We start from the raw sequence: 9,499 nt of genomic DNA, 5'->3' as shown, positions 1-9,499 counted from the left end.
AACGTTGAATCAAAGTAGCGGGGAAGAATTATAAAAGCCGAAACATTTCCAGACAGATAATGGGTTTGCTGCTGAGAGTGTGAGTTCCCCAGTGTGGAGAAGGAACTGGGAACAGAGTTCTTCCAGACACCCAGATTGCTTCTGAGATTTTTCCATCATCACTGTAAGCTGACAGACAGCTGCGCTTGCTTCTGTAAAAGCATAAGCACAGCCAGCATTGCAGGTCATTTCACTAGGTCACTCACATATGTGCATCCATCAATGCTCCTACCCAGAAAATTGATTATTCAACACCTTTCATTTTTCTTATCTATATAGGGAATTAGGCAGCCAGTAGGAACATGATTGCACTTGGGGAGACTAAGTGATTTCAAATGTGAAAATTATGCACCCATAAAGGAAAGATCTATAAAGTAATCATGCTTGTCTATTTCTGAAATCAGAGTTGACATTCTTGCTGAAGAAAAAAAATACTGTTTGGGATAAAAGGGGAGGATCAAATACACAGTTCTGTATTTCAACCTTGTTAATGGATCAAACATAATTGCACTCCTGACATGACTGCTCCAAGGTATGACTAAGAGGAATGTCTTTATTGTAGATATGAGGGAGAAAACACCTGAAACACCTGGAAGAATCCCGAGCAGGCAGAGAAAGTAGTAAACTAAACATGGCCAGAAGAAGATGGGACTTGGCCACGAGAAAAGCAGGAGCAATGTAGAGAGCGAATTGAGAGAGGTAGGGATGGCAAAGAGAGTTAAGAGAATGTGGGCAAAAGACAGGACAGAAAGAGAGGTAGGGAGCATATCTGAAGGTACAGGATGATAAAGAATGAATAGCAAGGAGAAGGAGGCTCCTAACCTGGAGGACTTTTAGGGTAGTGGGAGGAGAGAAGAGCCAAGATGCCACCATGGACTCTGCAAAGAGTAACAGGTACCTATAATAGTGAGGGAACCTGGAGACCAGCATGCACCTTGGTATTCTAATAGGCGTCACAAATAGCCATCTATTCTTTTTGCCAGTGATAAGGGTGATTTTCTCTTCTGGTAGAGGAAAGCTGAACCAGCAACATGAGTTCCTGAGGAATGGTGGTTTTTCTCTCACTGAGTTTGAGGAAATGGAGCTTCTTTTGGACCTGACAATAATCACCTTTGTTGAAAGTTTGATTAGAAATATCAACGATGAGGTAAAAATTTAATATCATAAAACCTGGGTGCTCAAGACTGTCTTCTTATTTTTATTTCTTTCCTTTTCTTCAGTGTTTAAGATCAAATCCAGGACCATCCACATGTTGTCAACTTTTCTAATATATTTACACAGTCATTACCATTTGCTTTTTATACTGGTTCTTTGCTATATTCTTATTAAATATATAATTAAGGTGTTTATAAGTGATTTTATAATTTATAATTTTTATTATTTACTCATGATAATTAAAGGAAAGTAATGATATTTGATGTTACAGCATTCTTGGTAAATATATTCTTGCATAACTTCCTATTAATACTGTTTAAAAATACTTATTTCAATATATTATAAGGCTAAAACTATATTATTTCTTTGCCAAGAGATGTTGGGGATTTTATAAGTGAAATATGCGTATGTGTTACATGTGTGTGAGGGGTAAGATGAGTATTCTGTGTGGTAATGAGTGGGAGGCCAGAAGTAAATGGTCAGGTGTCTTAAATTATTCTTCACCATGTTTTCTGGAGGACAGAGTCTCTCACTGAGCACAAGGATGGTCAATTAGCTAGACAGTTTCTAAATCCTATAGATAGCTCTTGTGGCAGGCAATCCACTTTTAGGATTCCAAGTGCACACTGCCATGGCTGGATTGTAGATGGGTACAGGAGATCCAAATATAGATGCTCCTGATTGTGTGGTAAGCATTTTGCCCAGAAGCTATTTTCTCAGCCCCAGTAAAAACAACTTACTACAACTCCAGAGAAACTAGGTAACAAGGAGAACCCTAAGATAAGTATGCATGAATTTCTCTAGGAAGTGGATATAGCTTTTTTGAGGCTTATTAAGGTAAAGCTACTTTTTTTTCCCTGAACCAAAGAATAAAATCAAGATTCTACCTCAGGTCCTGGGTAGTGGAATAGAACATTATTAAATATTATTATCTCCATCTTTTAAGAGTTAGTATCTGGGCCTGTCAATCATCTTGACACACATCAATGCAAAGTCTTTCTAAGAAGAAAGGCCTAATTGTCTCACTAATAGAATAACATAACTTCAATTTTCAGAAGCTCATCCCTCATGGAAGATAGTTCAAAACCTCCACCATGCAGCATTGCCAGAACTGCACCATATAAAAATAAATAAATAAGATGTATTACAAAAACCTTTCAAATAAATAAAAATGTCATACACCCAATTAGTCAGATACAGAGATTGTATACTTAACAGACTTTCTACAGTTAGAATGGGCATTCAGAATTGGATCCACGGAGCATCACATAAAGTTGTATATTTTCAGTATCATGTGAGAGAAAACATACATACATACATACATGTGCTTTTTTCCAAGACTGTGATTTTTATTTTTTAATACTATACATTCTAAGCCTACCCATTTAATTTCAGTTTGTCTTTAATATTGAGGATTATTCCACTTTCCTTTAAAGTGTAGCTTTCCTTCTTTCTATCAGTTTTTCTTTTGTGACTTGGTTCAAAGCACCCTTTCCTTGGCATCTTCACTTTCTCAATCCTTTTTTTCAGAAGCTACTGCATCATCTTTTGTGCCAGTAGAGTTTGCTGATATCCAAAGGGCCCAAAATTCCCTCTTTCTCCTCTGTATCTCTTTTGTCCTTGCATGTTCCAAGACTTACCGATCTCTGTCTTGTTACTTTTTTCTCAAACTTATAATAAAACTATCTTGCCAATTACTTCTGAATCAGTTTTTAGATTATTTTCTCTGTGAGACTAAATACTCAGGAAACTTGGTTTCCCCCAAACATTCTATTGTAAATATTATTTATTTTATTTTTTAATCAATTTTTATTGAGCTCTACATCTTTATCTACTCTCCTCTCTGCCTCTCCCCGACCCTTCAACCCTCCCCTAAGGTTGCCATGCTCCCAATTTAAAGCAAAGAAAACCAGTGAACAAATCACAATACCACAGAACTTAGACAACAATGAGGACCCTAAGAGAGACATATATAGATCTAATTTACATGGGAAGTAGGAAAAGGCAAACTCTCCTGATTAAATACTAAATTTTAATATAGTTTTTTGGTTTTTTTTAAACCATGAAACCACTCTATATTTTTCTTATGCCATCTTTGGTTTATTTGGAATAGCTGTCCTTTGAAACACACTGTCATTGTCAATAGTCACCAACTTATCAGTTCATAATTTTAATTTTGTACTACCCTTTAATCTATCTAGAAATTAAACTTTATTTCATATTATTGTGCTGACAACCATTAACTCTAAACTTGACAATGCCTTGAATCAATTGAGGAAAAAAAATGTAACTGAGTATAAGTGATAAATTTTATTGTCCTGGTCTGTGGACAGGTAGGGGGTTGCCATCCTTGTCTGAAGTAATGTGTGAACGCCAGAATACTGTGGGCTCTACACAGTGATAACCTGAGATTCCTGAGAGAAGAACCAGTTCCACAACTCTGAGCCAAATTTGAAACAAGCTTTACTTATATACTGGTTAAGTTGATAGACCCATCTCTGGGTTCCTAGGAAATGGCCATAAGTCATGTTTTTTAGTCTTATAAAGTCAAAGTCCACAATTCTTGACATCTCCCATCATGTTCAGAAAGGAATAAACATACATCGTACCAAATTTCCTGCCTATGCACCTCCTATATACATTCAATCAGAAGTATACCTCCTGATGCATTTCCTGCCCATGAACTTCCTGTCCACCATGTGATCACATCAAGTGCAAATATGTCAAACAAATATAGGCCAAACAGGAAATTATTCCTAACTGTCTTACCTGTGAAAAGAACCCTTATCCTTGCAAAATAGGGTTTTAATTTTTTGGTATTACAGTAGCAACCCTTCCTAGAATGAAAGTCCTAGATTGTATGATAAAGCAAGCTGGGCTTGTTGTAGTCAGGAAGAAACATTTTTCCATGATTTTGCATTCTATTCATTCTCAAATGTCTGCTTTCATTTCCTTCAATGACCTATAGTGAGCTGGAATTAAAAGTCAAATAACTCAAATCTCTTGTAAGTTGTTACTCTTGAGTCAAAGGGTTTTATCATAGCAACTGAAATAAAACTGTAACAACTATCAAACAATAAGTGCATATTTATTTAGACATATGCTTTAGTTCCATTCTCTAAACAGTTTCCCTTCTGTTAATAAATATGTATCATTTATCTGTATTATATGATTATGGTTCATCTTCATTTGTCAGTTGCTCAGTCCCAGTACTAAAGAAGCTCTGAAATCAACTAATTTATTACATCATGACCAGGAGATAGATTTTACACTGTTGAGCTAGACAACCGATAAGACAGACTTCAATGGAAAAGAAATTCTTGTGAAAATTAAGTTATTCTGCTTTATGGAGTGGTTTTTATCTTAACATCTTCCATGATATTGTCATGGAGAATAGATTTTGAAAACCATTCACCTGCGACCACACTGTCTATCGTGATACTGTCAAAGCAAGCACTTACTGGCAAAGAAAGTGCCCAGACTTACAATGCCACATGGACTAATATGTCTTTCTCTTTTTTGTCTTTGAGATTGCATTTGTTCTTATGCTAGTTCAGTAAAGAAGTAGCTGATGTTACTATAGTTGAAACCAGTATTCCCCCTCATTTTGTGATACTTATCAGCAATGTGGATGATTATTATGAAGTTAATTTTTTTTCTTCAGAAAAAGTCATTTACATTCACCAAAGTATCATTTTACATATTTTATGATAATATTTCTCTGATTAATTATTAAATAGTAGCATCTAAATTTATTAATAGTTCTGAAGCTCTTGTTTCTTATGATTAATCCACTTGATTGTCATTTATTATTCAGTGATTTCTGCAAGAGGATCCTCAGTTGAAATCTATTATTCTACATCTCATCATTCTCCACATTAGGTTTAGAATTACAATAACTTTTTCCCATTTGTTCTCCTTCTGTGCTTGGTAGTCTTACCTTTCATTCCTCACCTTTACTCAAAAAATATGTAATTCACTATGAAGCTTTCAGTATGAATATGAGGGCCTGTATATTGTGTACTTGTATTGCATTACCTACTTAGATATCAATAAATGAATGAGGAATTGTTAAAATATGATCTGGAATCTGTCTCAACACAAAATAAAGAGACACACTCATAAAACTGCAATCAAACTACCACTCCCTGAGTATTAGCCGATTCACTCAACTATTACCTTAGCAACAAGCTGTGCCTCTCTACTCCATATTCCTGCACAAGGTAAGTCTTTTTCTTGATTATACTCATAGTTCTGCCTGAATTCAGGTATTATTTTCAGTCTCCTGTATGTTCAATAAAAAATATTATCATTGTAGTCTTCAGGTCCTCCTCCCAGCCCATCTCAATCTCTTTAGAAATTTGTCTCTTGTGCTGATATGGAATCTTCCTAGTTCTTCCCACCTCTCACTTTCGCCTTTTCCTTCTACACCATACCTGTTTCTTTGTGGTTCCTCCTCACTGACCAACAGAACCCGAGTCTCTGCTGAGTACATACAACTACCCACTAGCTGAGACTCAGTAAGTGACCTGGATCTTCATTCCAGTCTTCTATTCTGGCCTCTTTGGGCTGACTATTGGTTCTGTTACAGAATGAAATAGGTTGATATCTATCAGTCTACACAAAACACAACTTCAAGTGGTTCAAGGAAATTAACATAAGAGTCTACACCCTGAATCTGATTAAAAAAACAAAACAAAATAAGGAATACTTTTGAACTCATTAGAGCAGGAAAGGACCCTCTGAACACCAATAACACAGGCAGTAAGTCAAACAGTTAATAGATGGAGCCCTATGAAGCTAAAATTCTTCACTGCAAAGGATACTATCATTTGGCCAAAGTGGTAGCTTATAGAATGTGAAAACAAACCTTTACTAATTATAAATAGAATAAAGTGTTAATATCTAGCATCTAGACTCTATAAAGAACTAAATAAAATTGAACTTCAAGAACACAAATACCCAGATAACTATGAGGTGCAGAATTATGCAGAGAGATCTCAAAAGATGAAGCACACACTGAGTGATCCTTTAAAAAATTAACATCCTTAGTAATCAGAGAAATGCAAATTAAATCTACTCCTTGATTATAACTTCCCTCATTCAGAATGGAAAAATCAATGAAACAAATGACAGCTACTCCTAGTAGAGAGGAGAATACCCAGTCATTGCTGTTGGAGGTACAAATCCATGCTGCCTTGTCCATCACTATGAAAATTTTGCAAAAAGCTGAAAATTGACCTACCACAAGATCCAGCTATATCACTCTACTCAGATATCTTTCTACCTTACTACAAAGATATTTGCTAATTTATGTTCATTGCTGCTTCCTCTTTATTTAATTATTTCTGCTTTTTTTTTATACTGGATCTCTTTTTGTAGTCCTGAGTGTCCTGGACCTTACTATGTTGACTGGAATGGCCTTGAACTTACATTAATCCACCTGCACTGCCTGTTAAGTTATAGGATTAAATGCATGTGCTACCATTCCTGGATTACTGCTTAAGTTTTAATGGTCAGAAAATTTTAACAGTACAGATGTTCATCAACTGATAAATTGGTAATGAAAATGTGATAAATTTTTACAGGGAAATACTATACAGCTGTTAAAAAATAAAATTATGAGTTCTCAGGTAAATGGATAGAGCTAGAAAAAAAACTAATTTTGAGTGTATTTACTCAGAACCAATGTGACAAATATGGTATGTATTCTCCAAGGTAGGTCCCCTAATAGAAGTAGTTAGCCAACACAAAACAAATTCCAAAATAATAAAATAATTTTATTTATTGACTCAAGAATGTTTCTGCCTGAAAACTGTAGTATAGGTATGACTTTTTGTTAATTTGAAACACTCAAGTAAATTTTATTGTCTATTGATGTATGTTATAAGTTATAAACACATTACAGAGTTCTACTAAGTGACATTGCTTTTTAAATTTTAATTACTGAGATTATAAAATAATTAGCCTTCCTCTTTTTGCTTTCCTGCCTCCAAACTCTGCCATGTACCCTTCCTTATTTTCCTTAAAATTCATGACCTCTTTCTTTACTAAATGTTATTGCATGCATGTATTTTTTCTGTAATTTTAACCTGTTGAGTCATATAATATCACTTGTAGGTATATTTTCAGGTTTGATCATTTGGTATTGGATAAGGAATTGGTGTCCTCTTTCCTGGAGAAATACACCTCACTTCTTTCAGCATTCCTCAGTTGCTTGTAGTTCTTTGTGTAGGATGGAACATTCAATGTACTTTCCCTTTCAATGCTATTACGTCCTTTGGTTTCATTCTTGTTTAGCTCAAGTTTGGGAAGTTCTGTTGGTGTGATCGTGCCTCCTAGGAATGTCAGAAGTGACACTCAATCATAATTTTACTTATAACAAACATTTTACATTCTAGAATAAATTTAACTGTGGTCAGCCTTTTTATAACACAATCAAAGTACTTTTGCTTAACTAATGATTTTAAATAGTTTTAATCTTCTTGGGTCCTTATTATGGGGAGACTTAGTGAAAGACAGTTTATTGAGTAAAACTCTTGACTAGAAAAAGCACTTATTTTTCCCTTTAAGGGAGCAGTTCTCAGCCTTTGAGTTACAAGGCCTTTACAGTTACATATCAGATATTCTCATTATGATTTATAAAAGTAGCAAAATTATAGTTATGAATTAGCTATGAAATAATTTTGTGATTGGGGTAACCACAACATGAGGAAGTGTATTAAGGTTTACAGCATTAAGAAGGCTGAGAACCACTGCCTTAATTCTATGGTCTTAAGTACTTGGAATTTGAAAAATTCATAATCTTTTAACCTCATGATGAATCTTGTTTAAATTGATTTTATACACCTTCTTCTTCCTATGAATATTTATTATAATGGGTTTGAGATTTTCAGGTCCATGAATTCATCATCCCCACAAAATTAATTAAAAAACATTTCTAGGTAAACTTGTGAGTCCATCTAATTTTGTTGAAAAAGACAGACGAAAGGTTGATATAATGATAAAAGAAAGGAAAAAGTAAACTAAATTTCTAAGGAAATTTCTGTTGTGAAAATTTGGGAGTTATTAAAAAGTGTATAATTTTAGAGGCAGACAATTCTAAGTGTGATGCTGAAGTCTTTCCCAGACGACCAAACCAGACATTTGCAATGCTGTGTATGAACAGAGACAGTTTAGATCAAGAGAGAGTTCTCATACAGAATGGTAGATACTCTGCTCAAAAGTTGGGTTGCATGCAAGGGTATGTCCTGTTTTGACTCTTTATCAGAAACTTTGGCCATTTTCCCCTGGAATCACACCCATAGATTTACATTCACACTTCATAGCACTGTGGCTCTGTATGAGCTGCCAAATTACTAGCAGCTGGGGACATATACACAAGGTAGAAGAATTGTCTCACCTTCAGGATATATGGGATGAGTCTCACTATTTCCTGCTTGGGAAGATTAAGTCATTTTCATGAGTAAAATATTTGAGGACAATATATCTCAGTTTTTCTTAATTCATATCATCAAGATATAGTACTAAGAAGCCATTTTAGCAGTTGATTCTTTACATTCAATGTATTTCAGTCAGCTTCAATATTTAATGAACTGCCACACCTATTTAAATTCCTCATCCATACAAAGCTTAACTGTAGTTCCTTTTGACAGAGTACATATTTAAGTTAATAATTGTTTTCACAAAAGCAGATGGAAATCGCTTCACAGGACTATTAATTCTGACATTTACCTGAAAGATCAGATGAATGTGCATGTATTACTTTCTAGCTCGCTCACCTCTGCAATTTTCACAAGTTCTCATTCAAAGAAGCATTCCTGTAGTGTTGATGCCAGTAGGCCACTTGGAGTCCAGAGTGACAGGAAGAACGTTATGGGATTGCTGTTTCTAAAGTCCCTTGACACTTCTCAGAAATACATTTGTTAATTGTTCCTACATTAACAATATGCACACATAGGACAACTTGTGTGAGCTACAAAAATCTCACTTTGACTGCTGCCTAGCATCACCATGGAGATTATCCCTCTTTTAACTAAGAGTTTAAAAAGTTTATATTTTGCTATTCATAGGTAATACTGGCCAAGCATATTCCTTATTTTGGATCATTGGATTATCTGAGCGGAGGGCTCTTGGACTTATACTGTTTCCTATTGCTGATACTTTTGTGTGGGAACATATGATTTTCAGTATAATTGTAGATGGCCAGCCCAGTAGTCAGTGTGCATATGAGATGGGCCACGATTACTGAAAAGCTGACTTTTACGCATTTTTCAGTTTGAAACACACAATTGACTCTTGAAGA

This window comes from Microtus pennsylvanicus, chromosome 14 (assembly GCF_037038515.1).
Source record: "Microtus pennsylvanicus isolate mMicPen1 chromosome 14, mMicPen1.hap1, whole genome shotgun sequence".
NCBI classification, from domain to species: Eukaryota; Metazoa; Chordata; class Mammalia; order Rodentia; family Cricetidae; genus Microtus; species Microtus pennsylvanicus.
The sequence above is the reverse complement of the archived record's forward strand: the minus strand, read 5'-3'. Positions refer to the sequence as shown.